General features: G+C 32.4%; 2 protein-coding genes across 4 annotated transcripts in view; one reads left to right on the top strand and one right to left on the bottom strand.

The window, feature by feature from the left end:
- LOC113514955 (uncharacterized) overlaps positions 1-13,947 on the bottom strand; it is a 39,692-nt gene extending 25,745 nt beyond the window's left edge. Inside the window, exon 1 of the mRNA XM_052896158.1 lies at positions 13,825-13,947. The gene's annotated coding sequence lies outside the window, so the exon portion shown is untranslated. The remainder of the gene's footprint in view (positions 1-13,824) is intronic.
- The window catches only part of LOC113515226 (flotillin-2), a 293,605-nt gene that overhangs the window by 171,178 nt on the left and 95,944 nt on the right, over positions 1-26,483 (top strand). The gene's annotated exons all lie outside the window — the stretch shown is intronic.

The following is a 26,483-nucleotide window of genomic DNA, read 5'->3' as shown; positions in this document are numbered from 1 at the left end:
TGGACAAACCATAATAATCCAAAAACGTCTCAATACAAAACATAGGCTTCTCCCCATTACAGGAGAATATTATTTTACAATGGCCACGTTAGTTATATAGCTTGGATAAATAAATAAATGTTACTGAACACATTTAACAGCTTGTATAATGGTTACTATATAACTATTGTATATTAACAAGCAAAAAAAAAATATCCAAACCAATACAAACAGATATATAATCACAAACACAAATATTTGTTTTGTTCGGTGATCGAAGTATGTTATGTCCATGGTACTGTTTATGTTTATAAACGATGGTTACCAATTTTGATCAGATTGACCGTCAGTTTATTTGCTATTCCAGGTTGCATAAAAAAGTCGCATCTATCGGAAGGTAAAGCGGCGTGTTAAATGGCTAAACTAGCAAGACTGTCGGAAGGATCTTATTTCGAGTTTTCCTTATCTTTCACAGATATGAGGTTTTCTATTAAATTCTTACTACATTCCGGGGATGAAATGTGATGACTTTGTATAATATTCCTGTTCTATCACTACATACATAACTTGTGTTCGTTTGTTACTCAATCACTCTTAAAGGGATTTGAATATTTAACATATTTAATACACTGGATTAACATATGACATAATTATAGTTACTGTTTTATATAATATTCACGGAATCTGTCAATGTTTATTAACAAGTGTCACGTATACACACACAAAATTCTACTGTAAATTAAGTTTCTGTCCGGTGGTGCTTGCCATACATGTACTTCCACAATTAAGACGAATCTATTGACACCTCACTTATAATATCCATCAAACTATTAAGGCTATAGATTGCGCCAAAGATGTATATCCTCGTATATTCAGAATGGAAAATTCAGTTTTCTAATACGAATATTTAAGCAACAATTATAATTCTAAAGTCAAAGCATAGATAAAATATTTAATATCTTTTTTTATACACGAATGAGATTTAGTGGTAGTTTCTAATCGTGTTAATATTACAATTACATTAAATCTAGTTCTGGATAAAAAAATATGTTCACATTCATAGTTTTTCAGTCAAAGAATTCATGCATTTTAATTTAAATTTATGTACCTATTAATGAATGTGGTTGCATGCTTAATCTACAGGTCGAATATATTATGTGATTCTTAAATATACATAATGTAATTAATTATGAAATTTTGTATAATAACCATATTGGGTGCCGTATGTCATTACTGATCATCATTATCAATCATACACGGTATATTATATTATACCTGCTCTTTTTTTTCTTGCTTTCTGTATCCAATGGAGTTTATAATGTCTATTAATATAAAATAGAATAAAATAGAAGTAGAATGTAATGAAAAATATTAAATTCAAAAATAAATTTAGGTAAGCACTATATTGCTACTTTTGAATGTCTTTTTCATTTGCAAAAGTTCCTTTTATTTTTAAATGACTTCAAAAAAGAGGTTCTAAGTTCAATTATATTGTTTGTTGTGTGTTACCTCATTTTACGTCGTTTATAAACCAATTTTGAAAATTCTTTGAATTTTGAAACGATATAATCTCTCATTAGTCCCATAGAAATTTCATTAAAATCGGGTTTTAAATCAAAATATGTGGTCTTATGATTGAAGTTGATGTTTTTTTGTTTAGTGGGACAAAATCTATTAATTAAATTTTTGTTGTATGTTGAGGATTGTCCATTGCACCTAGGCCTTTAAACTATCATTATGTTTCATTTAGTTTATTAACATTGAAATTGTGTTATTTTTCTAATAGCTTAAACAGAATGGTAACACCTTCTGAACTATCAGTACACGTTGGCACATGTAAAAGATGATAGGTGAGAATAAAGAAAGGTCAGTCAGCCCATCGTAATGAATTCATGTGGAATTAACCACGATGATTTTTAGAGGCAACCGTGTGGAGGTCGACCTAACAGGGTATGTTGCTAGCAAAGGAGTAGCTAGCAGATACTATCCTAAATCTTTTCTGTGCTTACTAATGCCACACTTATGCAGGCTCATTTTAACACGGTAGTATAAAAGGTTCGTGGCAAAAGGTTTTATATATTTTTTATTTTTTTTTTTAATTGTTATTCTATCTATGTCTGTGACATAATTGTCAAAGTATTCGACCTTATCGGTCTTCACAATAAAGTGTGACCTGCTTACCGAGAATGATACGTCAATTTTCGTAATACACACCTACATATATACCGTTCATTATAAATAGAAAATATAATTATATTATTACGAAATACTCGTAAACAATAATGAATGCGTATTTCAAAATCTGCTTGCGTATTCGCAATTACAATTGTGCTATTTAATCTGTGTTTAGATAATGTTATTGTTATGCTTCTCTGTGTTGTGGTGGCGTTTACCCGGCCCTTTAACTATGTACAACATGTTTTATATTACATATAATAATATAACCCCATCCACCCCAAATGGAGCATGAAGTATTTTTCTGTTGGGTGAAAATAGTATGGTAACCCTGCCTGCGCTAAAGGGATACGCTGACGGAGCACCAGTGAAGGGTGATAGATGAGAATGAAAACAGGCCGGTTAGTCCATCATGATAAATTCATCAGGAATTAACCATGATAGTTTCCAGGGGGAACCGCGAGGAGGTCGACCTGGTTGGGTATATTGCTAGCAATGGGATTCTCAGTCTCCACTACTAACAATCCCTTTCTCCCCAGCATGAAGTATTAGGTACGGATAATATGGATACCGATCCGATATCTGTACATTGGGATCTATTGATGGCAAAAAAGGTCATCACTCATTTCAGTATCGCTCGTATCGGTCGGATATCTGTTTCCAAAGATATTAAAAATCTGTAATATAATTAATCTCTCTAATATAATTTTTTGGATAACATAACATATTCGTTATTGGACCAATATTGTAAGTAAAATATATTAATATTGATATATATATTATCCATTTCTGTGAATTATGCTTTATTTGTTTTATATTTAAGAGACCGTATTTTGCGGCTTCACACACATGAATATAAAGTATTATGTGCTAAGTTAGGATAACTATAATCTATACTTGTACCAAATTTCATTCATATCCGTTGAATACTTTTTGCGTAAAAGAGTAGTAAAAATCCTTCGTCATAAACTTTCGAATTTATAACATTAATAGGATTAAAAATGCGCTATGTATTTAAGTATGAAATTTCATGTATTTTTTTATAATTCTAAATTCCTGTAATAGAAACATAACCTATCCTAACAAATCAGAGGGCCTACAATGAAATATTTACCAAAATTTCGGGGACGAACGAAACAGAAATTTGGTGTTAAAATTACATTATACATGTCATTTAAAATGATTAAAAATGTTACAATATCATCATCATCATTCCTCTGGACTATTAGAATAGGATTTATTACGTTCCACTTATTTGACTTACATTTACTTATTGAGTCGATTTCGGTACGAACAAAAACACGAAATTGAGCCCGAAAATTCGGAATTTCATTTCATGGTAGACCACCAGACTCCTTTCATTGGCATACGGGTAATTTATATTTATCTAAAGTCCGTAATATGTGCAGATTTCGTATAAATCTGTAGCATATAGCTGCCTAGGAAAGTTGCATGTAGTTGTTGCAACTTAGCATCTCATCAATTATAATTTAAGATCGTGTTCCAAAAAAAAACCGACTTCAATCGTGACAATATAAATTTTGATTATAAAACTACTAAATTTTGTCAGTTATAAACAAATTTGGTAATTTCTTTTTATTATTTATTTATCCTACAAATCACCAACATAATATACAGCGAAGCATTTCAATACAATACCACTAGTCATTACTAGTAGATTAGGTCTAACTGTCCTTACATTTAGAGACAACCACAGCATGCTTTGTGTTTAAGAAACATTAAAATAGAAAGAACATACTTACAGATTGGTCCCATAGAAATTTTATCAAAATCGATTTAGTGGTTTATTTCTTACGAATAGATCAAGATGACTGGTTTTGTCACAAACGAAGTCGCTATTTTTTTTTTGCGGGACACATATTTTACATATTTCGAAGTTGGTGGATAAATACAGATGCTATGGTCATCGCTGTAAATTACGTTTATTTTATTAGACCCGAGATAAAACAGCAGACTAATTAATTTCGTTATGATATTAACGTTCTAGTGAAAGGCAAACAATTGAAAGTGACTTTAGATTTTTTTAGTATTACAATAAATAATGTGTACGAGATTGTTCTTTTTATAAAGTTTATCCTCTTTTACTTTAAGAACCCATTGTTCCTTATAATTGTTCTAATAATTAATTGATGAAACAAAACCAAATAAATGTATGATAAACACGCCATTAGTTTCGAGTTACAAATACAAATAGCTTTTTTGTTTGAAAAATAGTATAAAACATGAAACGTACTTTTTTATGGATAAAAATGGAGTGTAACCCCACCCGCGCTATTGGTATACACCGACGGGGCACCAGTGGATGATGATAGGTGAGAATGAATGCAGGTCAGTTGGCCCACCATGATGAATTCGACAAAAATTAATCATGATGGTTTCCAGGGGAACCGCGTGGAGGTCGACCTGAAAAGGTATATTTCTAGCAATAGGATTATTAGACCTCATTACTATCAATCCCTTTCACCCCCGTGAACCGTACTGTACCATGGTACCCCACGTACCCCACGTATCCCACGGGATGGTGTTTTCCATAACGTGTTTTTGTCCTATTCCTGTAACTTCGATTCCTTCAATGTTTCTAGCAAATAAATTTCATTTCATTTCATTTCATTTCAAACGTAGCTGCAAAAAGCACTTAGTGAGCTGGCATAATGCATTCTATTTTCGGTTCATCGTATTCATGGATCATGTTGTCTCAATGTTCGTGAATCATGTATTATAAATCTAAGGGAGGGCGAAAGATGGGCAACAGCATCCATATTAAAACATCTTTATTACCTAACTGCGGTTGCCAATCCACCTGCCAAGCTTGGCAACTACTGGCAATACCCCCCAAGGGGGAGGCTTTTGTTCAACAGGGGACAGTTAAAGGTTAAATATGATGATGATGATTGTTTTGTGACTGGAGAACAATAAAAAATGTACCCATATCGTTTAAACTGTACATTTGAACTGACCGATAAGAATCGAGAAAACATATCTACTTATGTCAAAATATATATATAAAGGATGGACTGACCAAGTTGCTAAAAACATATTTTGTAATATATAAATATTATATGAGGTAACAATAAATGAAGTCCTCTTTCTTTTTAATCTAACATTAGATAGGCATAGAAAGATCTATTATTTTGTTCATAATATAGAAATAAAAAATGCCTACTTACCTTCTGTAGTAAAGTTAGTAAAAAAAGAAACAAAATAACAATGAATATTGATCGAATTGCACATCTATTTGTCACATTTCGTCTCTTATTTAATGACAGTATGAATATTAATTCGTCTGTTTATTATGAAATATGCATTATTTATGGACAGCAAGCTAATTTAGTATAATTCAAGTTAATTTAAATTTTAAAACATATTCATAAACAGATTTATATCGTATTATTTAATAATTAATCTGTCTTAAGTTTTTATATATTACTACTTATATACAAAATCTTGTATTGCATATTTCGTAGTACTATTATTTAATATATGTCTTATATTCTCGATAAAGTAGGTAAATATGTTGACCTGTTCTAATTAACGTGTGTTTCCAATATTGCCCTCTTTGATCTGCAGTCTCTACTCAAATATCTTCAATCTCTATATAAGGTATTAAATAATTTTACTAATACAATAAAAATGTAATTAGACGATGTTCGGACATAAAGAAGTAATTGAGAAAAATTGACATGACATAGAACTTAATACAGCCACAACATAACAATGCCAAAACAATAATTTTTAGAAATTTTGCCTGTCTGTCCGCGTGTATGTTTGTTCCGGTATCACGCAAAGACTACTGCACAAAATTGTATGCGATTTTCACAGTTATATTCGCAAATAAAAATAGGTATATGTGAATTGGTATATGTAATTTTAAATCGACGGGTATAAAGCAGCAGGCAAAAAGCAAATACCTTAATATATAAGCTTAATATATAATAATCCTGTGTCACGGTTTTCATTCTCGTTAATTCCTGAAATCGCTCAACCGATCATAAACAAATTTTGTAAATTTGTACCTATTGTTTGCTCCAATATGAGTGATAGAAAAGTTTTTAGTCAGTTAATATAATTAAGCTTAAAATTAAAACTAGGGCAGAGGGTCGGGCAACGTCTCATTTACTGTGAAGGTTGGAAGGGTCAGTTAAAACCTTACATCAAGTTTTATTCTCGCCTTTTTCGGAAACTTAAGTTTTTAGTTAGTAATATCGATATACCATATGAGTGGGTATCGGTGAAGAATAATAGATGAGTATGAAAACAGGTCAGTAAACTCATCGTAGTAAATTTCACAAGAATTAACCAAGGTAGTTTCCAGGCGTGGGGTCGACCTAACAGGTTATATTGCTAGCAATAGGGCTGTTAGACCTTCATTACTGACAATCTCTTCCCATTCTCGTGTATCTATTATCCCTATAGATGATAATATACATTTATTGTCAAATGAACCATCACTTTATTTATTATTCTCAGATTTAAAAACACCATAAAGCACTCTTTTATATACATAAACACATACGTCACGCTCTTTTCCCATTGAGGTAATCAGAAACAATGGAATCTGTTTTTACAATCAAAATAACCTACATGCCATCTCTTTAAAATAACCTTGCATAATAAATAACAAGATTATGCGAAAAATGACAGCAGTTATGCAAAATACAGTGTTACCATAAGTATATATTAAATAATTAACCGAATATTGACAAATAGTTGCCGACTTACGTTTTAACACACAACACGATCAGCAGTTCCCATGAACCCATTGCCTCTCCGTTCCCATAAGTATTCCCTGGTAATTATCTATTAAGATTTCAAACATCCTGTGTCACGCTAACCTGAACGAACTGGGGAGGAGGGATTGTTAGTAATACGGACTACCAGTCCATTGCTAGCAATATACCCTATCAGGTCGACCTCCACGTGGTTCCCCCTGGATACTATCGTGCTCAATTCCTGGTGTATTCATCACGATAGGCTAACTAACTGGCCTTTTAATTCTCACCTATCATCTCTCATTGGTGCCCCGCCAGCGTATTTTCTTTCGTGTTTATAGGGTTCCCACGTATGTACTCGTATGAAGTCTTTTTTAAGCCAAATACAGACCACAGCCTACCCACGTACAGACGAGACAGAGACAGATTGAGTCAGTACGAGACAGTACAATCACTTGTTTGTTCAAACCAAATACTGAGGTGATATGACAAGTTTTACGCTGTACTACGTAACCTACCACAATAATATGTTTATGTATGTCTTGTAGCTTCACTTTTTTTTAGATAAATTATTCCTATTAATTTATTAAATGCCAGAGTTTGTAAGAATGGATGAATGTTCGTTACTTTTTGATGAAAAAACTATTGAAGAGATTTGATTTAAATTTGGAATCGAATTCTGACTTAGAAACTAGGATACTTTATGTACTTGCATATCCGGGTGAAACTGCAGGATACAGCTAGTAAATAAAAAGTAAACACATAAAAAAAAATACAAAAGAACAACGCAAACTGAAATCGTGTATGTGCCGCATGACACAAAGTGGTCACAACTTAATTTATTGGTTTGCCTTCAAAAGGGTAAATTATACATAATTTATTTTTTACTATTTTTAAATAAATAATAGTATAAATAATAGCCAGCACACTCCTTTGCTTACCCTATTATTGACTAAAAGAGATTGGTAAGAAAGTTTTTAATTTTCGCGATTTGTTTCTTGGTATATGAAATTTAAATAAATAGATTTTGGTAAAAAAAATACAAACTTTGCTGTTGAATATATTAGGACAGAAATTTCGTGTGTCAAAATATAAATCTATTAATTAAAAGGGATTTTAGCAATTTGGATTTTACCCTGTATAGTCCTAGTCAAATATTATCATTTAACGTTATCCTTATACGATGTGACAAATTAATTATTAAGGTAAAACGGATGTATCGAATTGACATCGCAACGTTTTTACCAGGAAGTAGATTGTCACGCTCCGTCATCAAATTTTATATCGTCTTGTCACATAAAATATCTGATGCATATACATAACTTAATTCAGGTCACGGTTAATTATTAAATTTCTGATACAAATTATATAATAATTTACAGGGTACAGAGGAGTAACACCTGAGTCCTCAGGAATGGCAACGCATGTGGGGTATCATGTGGGAAACAGTAAACTCTGTTATGTCTATGGTACTGCTCATGTCTATATGCGATGGTTACCACTTTCCATCAGGTGGGCCGTCAGCTTGTTTGCCATTCTAAGTTGCATAAAATAAACTAGCCATATCCCGTGACTTTTCCCGCGTGATTTAGTACATATATAAAGTACCCATTCTGTTAATCACGCTTATAATCTGTGTACTTAATTTTATTCAAATCCGTTCAGTCATATAAGCGTGATTAAATAACTAACGTACGAACTTTCACAGTTATAATATTATAGAATAATAAATGCCATATTAAAACATCTCCAAAGCCTAACTGCGGTTACCAATCTGTCTGCTAAGCGTGGTAACTACTAACAAAACCCATCCCATAGGGGAGACTTATGTTTAGCAGTAGACAGTTAACGGCTGATAAGATGATGATGATAAAATGCCATATGCACTAATCTAGTCCTCAAGCTAGTATAGCCTAAAATAAATCAAACAACGAATATTTGGGAGCATATCTCAATAGCCCAGTTCGAACCAATCTGTAGGCGTACAGTAACCATTTACCATACGTTTGTTTGCCACTTCTCTGAAAAAAAATTTAACTCCAATCCAAATTTGTTTCCTGGATTGCTCTGACCAAGAATCGAACATCAGACTTAATTTACGCAAGGTCTTATTGCCTACGACAATGCTACACAATAAGAGCCGAAATGACGATAGAGATTTAAAGGGATCGTGGCTCGTGCAAAGCAATTCTGTTCTATATTTGAATATACAAGTACACAGGGGTTGTTCCATTGTGCGCAGACAGAGAAGGAAGTTAAATCCAAAAGTGAGTTATAGTTTACATTCTACGGTTTTTTTTTTATTTATAATTAAGATTTTATTCTTTAAAAAAGACTAATCTTTCATTACAAAATTAATATGAAATTAACAATATCTATCAAATACAAAAAGGAATAAAATTGAGAGAAATAGTTTAGAAAAGTAACAAAAATTCCAGATGGTATATTATAGGGTATAGATAAATAGTGGAGTACTTTCAAAATCTATTGACATCCCATATCTGTGTCGCATATGTACATTATAATTTAAATATATAACGGATTCAAAAATAAGGCCTATTTGTATGGGAAACAAAATATTACAAATCTGATTATTTTCGACCAGTATTTAGAAAAAAAAATCGTGTCGATGTAACTCAATCATGTGAAGTAATGATTTGTTTCTTCAAAGAGATTATCAATTACGTAATTCGTCTTGTCCCTTAAGAACTCTAAAACTCCATACACCTTGGCTCGGTCGTCCAATATTCGATTTTAGTTTCCATAGAAAGTGAAATTTCAGTACCCATCGAGTGAAGCACGTCGCGCGTCTGTGTGTTCACACTTGTATTATGTAAGGCGCATGAACTTCGAATTACAACGTTTTGCTTCGTTTCGGATTTACGCCCTTTTGTTCATACGTAAATTACATGGTGTTATTTAATCTTTACTGTTGTTTGGTTGTATATATTTTTATACGTGGTTCGAATAACACGGTTGTTACGCATGCGTACATTATCTAGATTGAATCTCAAAGGAAACTGTTCCAATTACATATTAATTTAAATAAATATACCAAAATAGTTTAGTTACAAATTCAATTGTTATGCAGATTATTAATTTTTATTTAGACGCCAATTATGTTATCTGATTATATGTTATTGTACAATCGCTAATTGATTTAGGTAATACAAAACATGATAAAAATTAAGATTGTCCGAAAATATTGAGTAATTTTCGGTCAGAGATATTAGAATAGTACTTCATCTAATTTGCGAACGCAAATTGCAAACTGTATTGTATTTTCCAAATACGTAATTAAAAAGAAGGCCTTTTCATTTCGAATTTCAAATTCTATGTAATTGTTATTAATTATTTTTTTTAAAGTTTCTTCTAAAGATGTTTAATAGTCTAAGACCGTACAACTAAAATCACTCATACTCTTATATAGATAAAGATTCTACGCTGTCTAAGCCATAAGTTTTCGTTGTGTACTACATCCTAAATTAAATTATTAATGAAATTCAGTCCTTCTTTATAAAACATAATATAATTGATATAATTTAAAAATCAAAATGACTTGATCTGATCAACACTTAACAGAAATAAAAATGTAAAATATTGCAAGTATGTTCCGTAATTATGTGACCTATGTAGGTTATATGTGTAAAAATTTAGAGATTCCCTTCAGATACCGCGTTGACTAACTCTCAAAATTAGGATCTAAGTTAATCTGAAATAAGAATTCAACCTAATATATACGTAAATATATAATTAATATGCAACCACTGAAATATTTTTAATGCTTTTATCACTACTAAAATAAGATAATCAACCAAGTCATTTAAGTTTCGGGCCAGCCAGCATCAAAGCTCCCAGTATGTTTAAGCGAAATTTGGAATTTGTAAAAATTTAATTCAAAAGTTACTAAAAATGTATCTAACTAAATTTCGTTGAAATTATCACAGGATCAGTCTCAAATGATTTCTACTTGTTTATGGTCAAGTCAGTTATTCGTTTGTTTATATTTTCATTATTTTGTATTGAAATAGATTACAATTATTTTTTTATTATACTGTAAAAAAACATTACATGGAGATAATACACATGATATCTAAATTATTAGAATCTCTATAAGACTCCTGTACTAGTCTGTTTCCATCCTTACCTAGCATCCCTCACTGATGCCTCGCCAACGTTTACCAATAACGCATAATGGAATGGTAAATTCCATTTTCACTTATTAAAAGAAAAAAAACTGTCTGATAATGATATGTATTTTAGTCTTTGTATGATTATACTAGTTATTGTATGTCAACGAGTAAATTTGAAACATAACATTAAGGTATATGTGGGTCAACATATTACGTAACGAATTCAAATTTTTAAATCCGTCGAATGCTTTCTAAGATAAATGCTTGTGACAGAAAGAAAGACGAGTTATCAGAATTCCAGTTTTTTTACTTTTGATTACGGAAATGGTACTAAAAGGTACCTATTAGTGGAAGTATTAAAAGGTACTCATTTAATTCACTGTAGAAATAATATTGTTACATTGTCCAAATACAAAATTTTTAACATTGGGGTTTCGTTTAATTAGAATTACAATTTTATCTCGCGTCCTTTTTCAAATTTAAAAGCATTTTAGAAACAAAATATTAAATGTTGGGATATTTTTTTTAATTTTGCATTCCTATGGACTTAATAAGCGCCTAAAAGCAGACGGTTTTACAGATTAAATTTAGCTGCCATACAAAACTAAAATCATAGACAGGTCATTTTGTACTCATGTGATAAAATTGACAAATTTATAAAAGTTTCTAATAAGTTCCCTGTTCTTTTTGGAACTTTTTAGATAAATTGAGTTGCAACAATATTAAACAAAAACATACATAATTTCGAAATATCGTACAACAATTATAGTATTTGTACTCAATAAATTAATTAATCACTTTTATGCCCGGAATTAAGTTAGATCATTAGATCTAACTTAATTATAAATAAAATTACTGTCAGCACATAATAAATTGTGTAATTTTAAATATTACATAGACTAATTAATTTAACCTTGTTAACAAACAATTAATTTTTATTTATATAAACTTTTTATTAGGTAACTGTTGTACAAATACTGTAACTATATAATACTTTTGTCCTTAGCCATAGCAACACATGAAGAGTGTCATGTTCATAACAGTGTATGTTTTGATATCCATGGTGCTGTTCATGTTTAAAGGTGACGATTACCATATCCACCATGTGGGCTCTCAACTTGTTTCCTATTACATGTTTCATAAAAAATAGATTGCATTTTGTTTCGAACTAAGTAAAGCTTGTATACTATATGTACCTATGAAATACACTGATAGAAATATTTAAATATACATATTTTTTACTATTACTACTATACATATTAAGGTGGTGAGCGCCACCTTATTATTATTGAAAAACGGTCTTTTTTTTATAAACAGAAAAACCTGTGACTCTGCTTTCTTTCCATGATCTTTTATGCTCGCCCTTTTTTAAAGTTTTAAAGCACCAAGTGGTGCTTTATTATTTTTTAAAGTTATTAAGACGACCTAAATATAGCAATTAAGGTCGTCTTCTTTATAAACCAATACCTTGATCAAGCCAGGACGTCCCATTCAGTAAAACAGCTTTACGTAACTGCTGTAACGCGAAGTGGCGATAGGTTTTGTTTTTTAAACATGAGAATCACCAAGCTGAAGGATAAGATAAATTCATTTACAACAAAACAGAAAAAGGATAAACCTCAGTACAGGACACATGCTAATAAGAAATATACTTGAAATAGATGAAAATAGTAAAACAATTCCGTCCGCGCTATCGGCATACGCTGGCGAGGCACAAGTCAGGGTGAGGATGAAAGTAAATCAGTAATAACTCATCGTAATGAATTCACGACAATGGTTGTCAAGGGGAACATGCAGGTCGTTCTGATCCTATTCTCTATATTTCATTGCTAGAAATACGCCATTAGTTCTTCCCCCAAAAAAATTCAGATTGTAATCTGACCTTATTAGCAAATATAAGATAAGCTTTACCAGGAGGAGAAGATATAAATGAGGAGTAATGAATCTAGTAGTCCATTCTATTTTCATCTATTAAATAAATTCTACATTACAAAAGCAATAATCGTTAATCTTTATTTAGCGCTATGAAAATAGCATCCTAATGTTGATTGCAGGTTGGTTTCTAGACGTATTGTCGACCTGGGTTATACCAATTTATATAACCAAATTAATTCATTTATTTAATCTAACTAAATATAGAAATGTTTCTTTGAAACATTAAATAAACAAAATTCTGGAGGATGACCTACATGACCAGAATAAATAAAGATTGCGCCCTACAAAATAAAACCGACTTCAATTGTTACAAAACCAGTTGCTTTGATCTAAAAATTCAACTACTGAACCAATTTTTATAGAATTTCTGTGGGATCAATCTGTGTTTATACTCTCAGATAAAAAAAGAATTTCTCAAATCGGTTTAGAACTGACGAAGTTATGAGGTAACAAACATAAAAATACAACCGAATTGAGAACCTTCTTTTTTGAAGTTGGTTAAAAAAGTTCTTACAGCGCAGTCGAAAACTTATTTATGTAATCAGTTTTCATATAAATTATATATTTTTTATATTGGCATATGTAAAATTGTATTATTTTCAATATATAATTATTTAATTTTATATAAATGTAATTTAATTAAACGACTCCTCAATTCGCCTGTATTTTTTTGTTATTTATGTGATATTTTCGTCAATTCTTAATCAATTTGAATAAATCTATTTAAGATCGACATGATTTCGTATTAGTTTCCTATAAATTTTCAAATGTCAAAATTGATCTTGCTGTTTATTGCGGAGCAAAATCTGTTTGTTTACTTAATATTAATATTTTCTTATATGTATATAAAATAATTATTTGACTTTACTTACCTAAATATATGATATATATCCGTATATCCAAATATTTATCCCTGTTTTTAAACTAATAAATCCACATGATCGATTGTTTCACAGCGAAAATCTACGCCCGACGTGTGACGGCTGCGCGTGCGCCACGAGCACTGCGTGCATGTGTAACTCTCACATAATAGTCTCCTTCTCTTTGGATAGTGCATGACAGAATGGAAACAATAAAAATATAAATAAACAGATACTTTTTGCTCCACAAATAAAAATTTCTACAAAAATATGGTCCGTGACATTCAGGATATGAGGATTATAACGATACCATATACACCTAAATGCATTCATTTGAGGCAGAAAGAGATTGTGAATTTAACTGACACATTGCTGGCAATACACCCTGTCAGGTCGACCTACACGCGGTTCCCCTGGAAACCATCATGGTTATTTTTTTTGGAATTCGTCACGATGAGCTAATTGACCTGCTTTCATCATCATCTATCATCCCTTCTTGGTGCTTCGCCAGCGTACACCGATAGCGCAGGCGGAGTTACTAATTCATTATCACCTATTAAAAAAAATGTATTCATTCATTAATACTCCTGTATTATGTCACCAGCCATTTCCTGACCCGAGAAGTGATCTTTTTACTTTAGAAACCTTATTGAATGATCCGTTTATATACAACTTACTCGATCATTGATTATTGTCAAGGAAGCAATTCATCCTGCATTAGAAATTGAACCGTTTAACGGTAATAGTGACAAATCCCTGCATAAAATTGAAAGCAGATTGGCATTGATTTGCAGACTGCTTTGCGTAAATGATATTCCAATTCTGTTTTCGATTGGTGCCAATTTAGAAAATAAAATATTTTAAATTGTTTCGGGTTTGTCTTTATAGCCATTTTTGTTGTACGACTTCTCATAAGACTAAGAATTTGAGTGTTCTCAAGTGCTTATTTAGTTTAAGCAATTACACCAGACTAGCTTTTATCCGCGACTTCTTTATATGTTCACTCAGTAGCGTAACAATAGGATGGCAGGGCTGGCAAAATGCCACGGGCCCTCGACCCAAAAGGGCCCCGGCTCAAGAGGCCGCAATCTCAGAATTTTTTTTACCTTGAACCTGAGTATTTTATTTTACTTGAAAATAGGGCCCCATAAAAAGAATTTGCCATTGGCCCCAAATGGTATAGTTACGCCACTGTGTTCACTGTCCGAAATAAGTTGTAACTTATATCCTTCTCCGTACCGGAGAGATGAACCACAAGATGTAACAAACACGCGTTCTCGTTTATAATATGTCGTAAGAATTGCGGACATTTATTTAACTTTGTTTCTTTTTGAGATCTTTACAAAATTTGGCATATACGAGTACGTACTATTTGAAATAGAACGTATTATTATTGAATCTCATTCAAATGTCGCGTACAATATGCATCGTCTGCGTAGCAGACATGGAAATATCAACACCGCTCCGATACCTATATATTGAGATCCTCTGAAAATTGAAAACGATAAAAAGGTCATCGTCCTTTTCAGTATCGTCTATATCAATCGGATGACCCATTTCGAGCTAATCAAGGTGCTTCATTTTAATATTATGTACTGAACAACCGATATTTAACATTTATTGGGCCAATATACAATAATATAGTAAGTACAATGTATAGATATTACTGTATACTTTTTTACAACACGGGGCAAACGAGCATTCGGCTTACCTGATGGTAAGTGACTACCGCCGTCCATGATCACCCACAACATCAAAGGCATTGCAAGTGTGCAGCCGGAATTTTAAAAAGGAATATGCTCTTTTCTTGAAGGTTATGTTGTCGTATCGGTTCGGAAATACTGCTACTGGAAGTTGATTCCAAAAAGTGGTTATGGTGGTATATTACTCATCTCTACTGCATAAGTGCTAAGATACTACTGGCAATTTCTTCTAAGACAAGAAATTTTTGCTTTAAAGAAGTACCAAACCTTTTAATTAATTAAAAATTAGAGATTTTTTTTCTATTACTATTCGTCTTTTATACTATTTTATTAAAATTATTTATTGTAACCTTTATTTTTTGGATCTGTTACAATTCGAGTAAAATTTAATTATTAAAAAAAAAATAGAAGATACTTTTCAGCTATTATTCATATTTACAATTGAGCAAACGAAATGTAACTTATTCCGTTGCAAAACATATTATTTATTATCGATGACAAAATGTCTTATGTGAAGAAAGGCTATAACGTGCATTCGTATATATATATAATATGTAGTTTGTAGCTGTATGTAATATTGTGTTTTGACTTTTGCAACTAATGGATATCTTTTCAACACCATCACACACTAACATTGCCTGAGCTATCGGTATACACTGGCGAGACACTAGTGGGAGATGATAGGTGATGATGAAAGCCGGTCAGTAAGCCCAACGTGACAAAATTAGATTTAACCATAATGGTTACCAGGGAACACTGCGTGGAGATAGACCTGATAGGTTGGATTGCTAACAACAAGGCCATTAGACCTTATTACTAAGAATCCCCTTTCTTCCTTGTTAGTAAGGATTGTGAAACGAAATGTCACAAGTTTGGACCCTGAAACCATCATATTCCTTCTTTGCACAGTCGTGTAAAAATACTTCAAGTCGCGGATCTTATCGAGTATACGATGTTTTTTTATAAGTACAATTTTCTATTGTGGAATCCACAAAATTGCAGCCATCATTTTGAATGTAACATGAAGACCAAATTTCGATACAAAATGGCGACACAGTGTCAACGCAATTTGCGTTTTAACTCGACAATATAAGAGTTTAAATTATATTCTATCACGGCAAATAAGTATTTGTTTCGATATACAATAAATTTTACAGGCGTGACGACATGGGCTCATGCATACACACGCAACTGCATCGGAGATACAAATCTGTTTTATATACGAGCTGTAGGCACTGATCAAAATCATTTCCAACTTTCTACAATTCCCGTAATAGAAATGATTATTAGAAAACCGACAGAATGGGCTACCCCTTCCTGTCACGTGGGTGTCGTAAGAGACGACTAAGGTAATTTAATGGTCTAGAGATGGGCAGCAGCATTTCTCTTAAAGCATCATCAAAGCCCGACTGTGGTTGCCAACCCGCCTACCGAGCGTGGCAACTACTGCCAAAACTCTGAAATGGGTGGCAAATATTCAGCATTGATTAACGGCTGCTATAATTATAACATATGATGAACTGAAAATTTTTTAGCATGAAAACCTGATGATCTACCTGGTGGAAAGTGGTAATCATCAGTCATGAATCACTCATCAGCCGAGCACTTAATATACCGCCATGGCTAAATCACATTTCTGAATTACACAATACAGGCTTGCATGCCTAGTGTGTAATTTGTAGAGTTAATCATCTATATAAAAGTGTTTTTGGCAAATAAATATTCATTTCATTTCAAATATGAACGCTACAGAATACAATGTGGTGCCCACATTTTCAGGAATGAATTTTCAGAGATACAATATCCCTGAAAATTCATTCCTGAAAATTTCACCTGAAATTCTCATATTTCACCCTTTAAAACGAAAAAAACGACAGCAAACTGTGGATACATAAGTTGGAGGGAGGTGTGATTGAGTAACAATATTTATAGTAATATAAAACGGTTTTACACAGTACAATTATGTCAAATAAGTCTTATTGAATTTTGTTTTTTTTTTTCAGGTACTGTACATCCAGTGACACTATTAGTCAACTTAATAGTGTAAAGATAACGGTTAGTTATATTCATATTGAACCATATAAAAGTTTCTATTGTTCGGGAATAAAACCGGCACCAATGGGAAGGTGAAGCCATATGTTAAAAAATTAGGCTACATTGTTAATTTCATATGTATAAACACACAATACATATTTTTTAATAGGTGAGAATGGGATGATAATCCCGCTTGCGCTATCTGTATACGTTGTACGAGGCACCAGTGAGGGATGATAGGTGAGAATGAAGTCAGACTCGTTGGCCTTATATAATGACGAAGTCACAAGAAATTGGCTACGATGTTTTCCAGAGAGAACCACGAGTAGGTCGACTTCACAGGGTATATTGCTAGCAGTGGGGCTGCTAGTCCCCATTACTTACAATCCCTTTGTCCCAATTTCATGATTTCAAGACGTCTAGTGGTATTTTTTAATTGAATAATGAAGATAGGTCAGCGAGCGTCGTCACGAACTGTACAAGAATTAACCATGATGGTTTCCAGGGGGAACTGTGTGGACGTTAACCTGACAGGGTGGGTATATTGTTAGCAATGAGACAGTTAGGCTTCATTACCTATCCTTTCTCTCCTGCGATAAATAGTTACAGTAGATTCTTAATTTCATATGTATAATAACACACAATACATATTACATTTATGTAGAACACATTAGCCTAGGCGTCTACGCAGATCTAACGCCAAGTGAAAGTAAAAGTATGGCCGTTTACTAGTTCCATACAAATTCACCGAGACCGGCGATGCGACCTTAGGCCTTAGTTTTGGGTACAGCGGAAAAGCGTTTCAGCGATCCTGTTGAAAAACTTGATTTTTTTTATTAAACAACTGTGGACGTATCGGAACTGCGCCATCTAGTCCCAAACTAAGTAGAGTTTGTATGTAACTATATCATACGTACGTACTATAGTTACTGCCTAACTTATACATTTACTCTATTTTTTTTTTGTAATTACATATTTATAACACTTAGAAAACGTCCAAACATAAACAGATATACTGTTGAATACAAATGTTTGTATTATGCGAATTCGCAATCATCGGAGTTAGGAAACCGCTACGCTGCTAAAGTAATCAATACCGCATCGCAAAACTATTATATTGACTTTATTTTATCCCTATACTTTATTACAAATACGTTGATAAACATAAATAATATCAAACCAAATAATATATCAAAAATTCTACAAAGTCAGCAAGTGGCAAATTAATATATCGATATATATATATTTTGGATACCACATGCTAAAGATAGAACGAGAAGGCAACGCGTTGCGTCTTGTTTTTCTCATACAAACAGCAACGAATACTTTGGCTATATATTTATATTTGTCCGCAGCCATATGCCAAGAGAGGAAAAATCGCTATTATCCAAGCAACGTAACTGTCTACTATATTATTGCCTATTATAAGTGTATCTAAGGTGATTACAGTAACTGACGGATGGGGAAAATTTATTTTATATACGGACGAGGTCCATTACTTCCTGAACATATTATAAATTTCATGTTATCCGACGATGGTATATAATGATGATGATTCGTAGAATGAAGAGCTTGTTGAAGTGAAACCTAATACTTCATAAAAACTAAAATCTTTTACCAAACCTATTTTATTATAACTACCTATTGGTGTATTTTGTCACCTTTTTACGAACAGAGAATTTAACAATTGCTTTCCACAAAAAAGTCTTCAATTGTGGTGAAACTAGTTATTTTGCTTTAAAAACTAAATTACTGAACCGATTTTAATAAAATTTCTAGGGAACCAATCCAGAAATATAACCTTTCTAATAAAAAAAAGTATTTAATGTCGGTTTACAACTGATGGAGTTATGAGGTAAAAACATAAAAAATATAACCGAATAAAGAACGTCCTTTATGAAGTCGGTTGAAAATGAAAAAAGAACTTCAATAGCTAAAATTTCAATAGCTAGTTTTTATTGGACGTTTGATTTTTTTATAAATAAAGCGAAAACGTTAACCGTGAAGTAGTTGTGTTTGCATGGCTGTGTTTCGGTTGGAAGGGTGGGATATGGCTGTGAATTGACAGGGTACAGAGGATTAACACCTGAGTCCTCAGGAATAGCAACGCATGGGGGGTTTCATGGGCGAAACAGTATACTCTATTATGTCCATGGTACTGCTCATGTCTATAGGCGATTGTTACCACTTTCCATCAGGTGGGCCGTCAGCTTGTTTGCAATTTTAAGTTGTATTGAAAAATCTGTAGAGACAGATTCTCTATTATCTACTAATACCTCAATAAGGACTTTTTAAATTGACTTCCTATTAGACAAGTCTTTAGACCGTTATGTGCGTATACGAGTATTCCGTAATTTACAGTATGGCGAATCTGTAATATGGGGTTCTTAAAAAAATTCAACGTCTGCAACGTTACGTCCCTGATGTTGTCATCATCCATAACAGCTAGTTATGGCAAATATTATAATAAATATAATCAGAGACTATAAATATAATAATATAGTCTCTGGTTTCGGTGACCGTTTACCATCAAACGGGCTGTTCACTTGTTCGCTACAATTATAGTATAAATTTTCGTTTTGATTTGTCGTTGTGCTATTAAGATTTTTTATCTGGTATCTTATATCACAGAGTTAAGCTTAAATACTAGGCGAATGGTTTGATTATATAGCACTTATTTATTTATGAATGTACTGGTATGTGCTTATTTTTTACGAACATTATGTTTTGCTAACTGTACCGAATAACAAGAAGTTAAACAACTGTTATACCGTGTTATGTTTGTGCTTATTACATGCAAGTTTATTATGACTAGCTCATTGTTCGCACACTTTGTTTTATTTATTCTACGGTTTTTAAAGCAACGGCTAGCGCACATATCCGCGCCATAACGCGTCGTATTCTAAAAATCGGAACATATTAGCGAAACGTAATTTTTATAATGTTGTTGAACATTGAAGTGTGATTTTTACGTTTTAACAACTTCCCATTGTAATTAAATAAACACTTTTAACAGAAATGAAAGAATGAGAGAAGAAATGTTGACGTACCTATGTATGTATGTCCAAAATGAAATCAATAATATACAATAAATATGACGGCCATAAACTGTCAAATGCTTTCGTGCGGTCAAAGTTGAAATAATATAATATGGTTTATAAGACAATGGAGTTAAAGCGATAAACGTCTTTATAAACTATATATCATGCAACGCGAAAGCTAAAATATTAAATTAATGTAGTTACCGCTAAAAAAGGATTTTAAAAAATTCCCAAGCAAGCAATTCATCAATCTTTTCATATCGACATCTTCATTAATTCTTGCTCGATAAATCTCTTTCGTAATTCTTCTTTCATCCGTTCTTTCCAAATGGCTAAACCAATACCACACTACCTTTTCGATTTTTGTCACTACATCGTTTTTCGGTCCACTCTTCTCTCTAATCAAGAAGGTAACATTACAGGAAATATCTTCGGAAGGTTTAGTGCTTAAAGACTTATATCATCATGGAGTTTAATAGACTTTGTATTATACTTGGATACCGACATACTATGATTTACTGGCAGTGAAGTTACAAGGTACAGAGTTATATCACTATAGTCCTCAGGAATGGCACACACACACAAAGGATTTATTTATGCGCATTATAATTTTTTCTCTGGTGTACATATTCTGTTTTACAAATATGATATTTATCTCTAAAAGCGACAATTTCAATCAAATTCCTTAATTGTTTATTTTTTTTTTTTTGCTTAAAAAAACCGTAATACCATTTTGATGATGCTTTTTCAATTGATTAAATTGTTTTTTGCTATTTTAAGTTGCATAACATAAGTTTTAATTTAAATAATTATACTTGCATCACCTACCTATGTCATGATAATATAATATCGTAGTTTCTGCTTACTGTGTACCTACTTATTTTGTAATACTCATAGTCCAACTTGGAATACAAAGCTTGCATCTACATCCGCAATGCACTCCAGTTGCATACCAAGTTCTACTTGGTAGTAAACTAGAAGAATCGCTCTCTTCTTATATAATGTTACTTCCTGAATCGCTCATATCATTTGGATATCAAGTTCCTTACGAGGTAGACAGAGATGGAACTGTTTAACAATTTACCTGGCTCTTAGCTTTGATGTTAAATATACGTGTGATCCTGGTATAAAATGAGCCACCCATTCCTTTGTGTCGTAAGAGGCGATTAAAGGACGGCGAGGGATGGGCAGTAGCGTTCCTCTTAAAACTATATCAAAGCCTAAATGTAGTTAGCAACCCGCTTGCCAAGCGGGTTGCTAACTACATTTAGCTTGACAACTTCTGGTACAACCCCCCTCATGGGGAAAGCCTACATTCAACGGCTGAAATAATAATAATAATAAAATGTAATTTTCTTTTAAAATAAATTGAAACAAACCGTTTTGCGATTAAGTACCATTTGACAATGTCAGTTATAATTCGAAAAATCTATCAATCATTGCATACACAATTTGAAAACATTCGTTTCAAATATATTCAAATGAGACTTGGCAATCGAGTTACTTGCTAACTTTTTGTGAGTAATGGGCGCATACTGAAATCTATATATTCTTAGAATATATGTTATTTATTTCTTTTAGTCTTGTATCAAAATTTTTAGTAAATGAAAATGTAATTGTATTATACGGATATGACGAATACAGAATAATACTTATACATTATTCCGTATTCGTCGTATTCGTTTATGCTGGCGGTGTACCAGTGAGAGATAATAGATAAGGATAAAACTGAATTAATCGTGACGAAATTAAATTCTCCTGAAATTAACCACGATGAAAATTTGACAACAATGAAAAATAATAACTTGACGACGTCCGTGATTTTTTTTTATACAACTTAGAATGGCAAACAAGCTGACGGCCCACCTAATAGAAAGTGGTAACCGTCGCCTATAGACATGAGAAGTACCATGGGCATAACAGAGTATACTGTTTCGCCCATGATACCCCCATGCGGTGCCATTCTTAAAGACTCAGGTGTTTACGCCATATCCCACCCTTCAAACCGAAACACAGCCATGCAAACAAATTTAGAGAACAAACTATTCTGGATTGGCTCGGGTCGGGCTGTTGTGGGTTATGTTCCCAGTTGTGTTCGTTACCTGGTTTCTCATAGTACAGGGTATTCTAGTGTGAAGACCAGACGATTGATGTAGTTATATGACACTTACTATTTTTATAATAAACTGTTTTTATCTGTATTACATGCATAAGTAGAAGTTAATTGAGCTTTCGACAAAAAGCTTGTCTTTACATAACGGCACTGGACTCCTAATAAAACATATTTTGTTGCATAACAATGTGGTACAGCGGAATTAAGTATCTCATTACTGGGTGCAACCTACTTGTCTATTTAACTATTTGAACGGTTACTTCCGAGATTGACCTTAGGTCGAGATCACTTTTGTTGAAAGCTGACAATTGCATTGTTAGTAAAGTTTATATTTCCGCATCGTTGCTTCCGATCCCAATTAATGTAAGACCACTGTAACTGGAAACGTTGGACAAAATTGTAAATATATACCGATGTAGTGTTTAATATATTTGTTTATTTTTTGTACTTTATTTTATTTATTGTCATATATTCTTATTTTTTCTGAAGGTAAATAATATTTGTGTAAATAAATGTATGTATATTTATGTTATCTTTAAATGCTACCAATCAAAATCCCTGTCTGTTTTTCTGCTTACTTCTAAAAGACATACTGGATTCTTTTTGGCGTTTGTTTGTACGATAAATCATAAATAATTTTTTGTACAAATAATTATTCGGGCTCATGCTAATCCGGGGTGGGTTTCATAAATTGTATCATTCTAACCATAACTTGTGTTTAAATACTTTAAATAACTTTGAATCCGTTATTATTAGGTACTTATTAACATAATGACTATTTAACGATCAACGCATTAAAAACAGTATTTCTTACTAAAAATCTTTATTTTGTAATTATTTCCCTTTTTGTGTAATTATTAACCGGAAATGAACAAAAAACATTTTTAATATTTTATTGTTTGTTGGTATTAAATACTTTATTAGTGTTTTTTATATATATGTTGTAATAGAAAAATGATCAACAAAATTTAACAGTTTAAACCGTTTGAGATTAAAAATTATAGAAATATGGATATTTAATTTAATCTCTTTTTCTCTCTTTCATTAAATTATTATCAAGTATTGCCTTTTCATAAAATCATAGAATTATATGTTTAAATAAATATAATAGATAAGTGTCTATTTATTTAACATTAGAGAACAGGAAGTATCGTGTATTTTTTCGATGTATTAATTTCAACCCAGGCATGTGGATATGTTATGGAAAAGAATACTAAACTTCTTTCTTATTGTTAAAACATAAAACATTATTGTTCTGCCAAAGAACAAAATAGTTTCCAAAAATTACAGCTAGACAATCGAGATGATATAAGAATTTGAACGACACTCCAATATTTCCAAATATTTTTAGGCATTTTGAAGTTATGGTGGAATAAAGAAACTCACGTACATAAACCCAAAGACTCCTTGTTTGAGTAGTACAGGAATTACGCATAATGAAAGATTTGAGATCGATAACTGTACTCTAACCACATAACCGCGCAAATCATTTGCACATTTGTGTATACACACTTAATCTATCTTCTCTATTTTTTCTTTTTTCTCTATTCCTCTTTATACTATTGACTAAACTTAATATTGGAGTAGATTCTTAGGCATCATTTCTCTAAATATATCTCTAAAATTAAAATTTTATTTTGTTGTCACATTGAAATTTTTATTCTAAAGATCATTGTGAACTAAATTTTTAGTAGATTTAGTTAAAATTATGACTATGATTTATAATGAGTAATAAAACTGTAATTTAGCGAAACTATCAACTTAAAATATAATATTAAGAGAATTGGTGCATCAGAATCGGGCCCATTGTCCCAAGTTCGCAGTTTTCGCATTCACCTGAAGAAGTGCACATACATATTGCATAACCGGTTTACAACGCGAGCCTGCGTACTGATAAACTGTGGAGTAAGCAGAAAGCGTCCACTCATTGTTCTTGGCAGTGCGATCGCGACGCATCGTCGACAGTTAGGTAATAGCATCATGTAAGCACAACTCATGCGTACGTAGTCTATAAATATGGTACTACTACACTTTACACGTGGATAACACATTACCTATATCTTTGTTCATCTCAAATAGTACCAAATAAAAAAGACTTAAAGGATTATAATAGTATGGTAATTACCAGTATACACTGGTAGAATACCAGTGAGAGACGATAGGTGAGAATGGAGTCAGGCTCATTAGCCCATAGTGACGAAATCAGCAATAATTGACCACAATGCTTTCCAGAGCATGCAGATCGGCCTGACAAGATATTTTGCTAGCAGTGGGGCTGCTGATTCCCATTACTATCTATTCCCTCCAATTTCATGAATTTAAAACGTCGAGAGGTTTTTTTTTATACAATTTAGAATGGCAAACAAGCTGACGGCCCAACTGATGGAAAATGGTAACCGTCGCCTATAGACATGAGCAGTACCATGGACATAACAGAGTATACTGTTTCGCCCTTTGATACCCCCAATGCGTTGCCATTCCTGAGGACTCAGGTGTTATTCCTCTGTACCCTGTAAATTCACGCCATATTCCACCCTTCAAACCGAAACACAGCCATGCAAACACAACTGCTTCACGGTTGAAACCCGAATGGGACAGAGGTGCCCAAGCAAACGACTTTTGTACAAAGTCTCCCTCTGTTTTTTTTTAATTAAGTGGTAACCCTGCCTGCGCGGGGGGAGAAGGGATTGTTAGTAATGCGAACTACTGTTGCTAAGAATATACCCTGTCAGGTCGACCTCCAAGTGGTCCCCCTGAAAATCATCGTGCTGAATTCCAGTTGTATTCATCACGAAGGGCTAACTGACCTTCCTTTTCACACTCGCCTATCATCCCTCATTGATGCCTCGCCAGCGTATACCGTTAGTGCGGGTAGGGTTACCATTTCATTATCAAACTCTGTCTACACTATCGGTATACTCTCGCGGGCATTAGTAAACTATGACAGGTAAAGATATTCAAAGGTTAGTCAAAATTATGAATTCAACAAGAAGATATTCCTGGCAAGGAATGGGGTTGGTAGATACCATTACAGTAATTTCCTCCCACCATTAAGAGATAACAAACTCATTTTCACATTTATAATATAATATTAGTAAACATAAAAATAAAATCATGAAGGTAATAACTTGTTTCTATTAAATATATCATTTATATGAATAAGCGTAGTAATACGTTTATGCGTTTAGCATAATAATTCTAATATTATAAATGTGAAAATTCGTTAATATGTTTGGATGTTACTCAATCACGCTTATACGATTGAACAGGTTTGTATAAAATTTGGTATACGGGTAGATTATATCCTAAGCTTTTCAAGCAAGCAATGCCATAGTAATACAGCTAATATTTAAACTGAACTCAATTCTGTCAATTAGTATTATGTCAGTTAGTATCAATTAGTATTGTTAATATGTGACAAATACTAATGCAATATTTTACTGCATAAAATAACTACTTTAATTGTGCGTGACAAAATGAATATCATGTCAATTATGTAATATTTAAATTATTTGTTCCACTATCGTTATTGAAAATGTTCTTGTTATTTATATACGTGATCTGTTTCGTAATATTCATCCTCAGGCGTATTTATAAAAACTATAATAATTATAAGTCGGTTACTTCTGTGGTAAGTACTTCTATAAGTCTTAAGTACATAGACTAACTTAATCAACAGAAACATCACCAACTAATGGGAGAATAGCAATATAACAATACAATGTATTGTAGCAAATGTACCGAAAAATGTATATAAAGGGTCAAAATAATGTTTTTTTT

The sequence above is a fragment of the Galleria mellonella genome, unplaced genomic scaffold, assembly GCF_026898425.1.
Source record: "Galleria mellonella isolate WM207_F2 unplaced genomic scaffold, CSIRO_AGI_GalMel_v1 utg312, whole genome shotgun sequence".
NCBI lineage: Eukaryota > Metazoa > Arthropoda > Insecta > Lepidoptera > Pyralidae > Galleria > Galleria mellonella.
This window is presented reverse-complemented; position numbering and strand designations above follow the sequence as displayed.